The sequence below is a fragment of the Nothobranchius furzeri genome, chromosome 18 (genome assembly GCF_043380555.1).
Source record: "Nothobranchius furzeri strain GRZ-AD chromosome 18, NfurGRZ-RIMD1, whole genome shotgun sequence".
Lineage (NCBI taxonomy): Eukaryota > Metazoa > Chordata > Actinopteri > Cyprinodontiformes > Nothobranchiidae > Nothobranchius > Nothobranchius furzeri.
In genome coordinates this window covers 11,073,402-11,075,000 of record NC_091758.1, presented here as the reverse complement: position 1 = coordinate 11,075,000, position 1,599 = coordinate 11,073,402, and the positions used below count along the sequence as shown (strand labels likewise).

Below are 1,599 nucleotides of genomic sequence, written 5' to 3'. Positions count from 1 at the left end.
TAAGGGACAGAGGGAGAGAGAGAGAGAAAGAGAGAGAGCGCGCAAGACAAGGAGAAAGAAACAGAAAGCAAGCTAAAGAGGGCAAGAGATAGATAGAAAGAAAGAAAGAAAGAAAGAAAGAAATGAGGGAGAAAGAAAGAGACACAGAGAGAGAGAGAGAAATAAAGAAAGAAGGAGAAGAGAGAGAGAGGCAGAGAGTGACAGAGAGAGAGAAAGAAAGAGACAGAGAGAGAGAAAGATAAATAAAGAAAAACAGAGAAGAGAGTGAGAGGCAGAGAGCAACAGAGAGAGAGAGAGAGAGAAAGAAAGAGAGCAAGAGAGAAAGAAAGAAAGAAATGAGAGAGAGAGAGCAAGAGAGAAAGAAAGAAAGAAAGAAAGAAAGAAATGAGAGAGAGAGAGCAAGAGAGAAAGAAAGAAAGAAATGAGAGAGAGAGAGAGAGACAGACAGACAGAGAGAGCGAGAGAGAGAGAGAGAGAGAGAGAGAGAGAGCGGAGAGAGAGAGAGAGAGAGAGAGAGAGGAGAGAGAGAGAGAGAGAGAGAGAGAGAGGAGAGAGAGAGAGAGAGAGAGAGAGAGAGAGAAAGAGAGAGAGAGAGACGTCTCCTTCCACTTCCTTGTCTTTCCAAAGGCAGATAATTGAAGGTTTGCTTTTGGTTGGTTTGGGAAGCAAGAGGAGAGAGGGGAAAGGATCGAAGCGAAACGGGAGGACGAGGGAATCCACGTCCTCACATATGACTCACCCTTCTGTCCTCCTCCCCCTTCTCCTGTAGCTCTTCCTCTTTCTCACTATTTTTTCTGTTGGGGAGGTCAAACTGAGCTCAGCGAAGCCTAAAAGGTTTTCTCCAGAAAAAATCTACAGATGCATAAATGCACTGCTTAAACCATGTTCACACCTGGCCACGCACACACTCACACACACACACACACACACACACGCACGCACGCACGCACGCACTCACACACACACACAACCTTTTTATATCTCTGCTAAAGCTCACTCAGACATGTTTGAGGAGTGAGTCTAGTGTACATCCACATGTGCAGGAATCGTTTTGGTCACACAAACACTAAAGAACACAGAACTAAACACTTTAGTACTGATCCACGTAAATACAGGACCCACTTCGCTCACACTGATCTGATGCTTTTAACACCATCTGTTTTCATGTCTATTTAAAGATGCACTTTGAAAACCTGAACTTGCAACACTCCTCTTTCTCATTCTCTGCAGCCTGGATATGTGTCTGCTTAGACACTCAGAACGATGAGTCATAAGAGCAGGGAGGAGGAGGAGGAGGAGCTAGATGAATGGTTAAGGGGTGGTGTTTATGAAGAGCTTTAGAGCGCTGCACTACACTGTGGAGGCCATGGACAGCTCTTTTAGTGCCAGACTGGGACATCCAAGATATAAAGCAGAAAGCTGCCATAAGTCGTTAATTCCCACTGCAGCAAGACTGTATAACACCACAGTTGACAGTTCTGAATAATATGTGCAGCTGCAGGCACAGGAAGCTCTAGCTGCTTGGAGATGGTCGTATAGCCTTTACCTTAAACATGCTTGTCTATCATTTTCTTTCTAATCTCCTGAGACAGCTCTTTC

At 44.8% G+C, this 1,599-nt stretch overlaps 1 pseudogene; it reads left to right on the top strand.

Annotated features, from left to right (window-relative positions):
- LOC139063860 (RNA-binding protein 25 pseudogene) overlaps nt 1-705 on the top strand; it is a 1,787-nt pseudogene extending 1,082 nt beyond the window's left edge.
- Nucleotides 706-1,599: the final 894 nt, after the last annotated feature.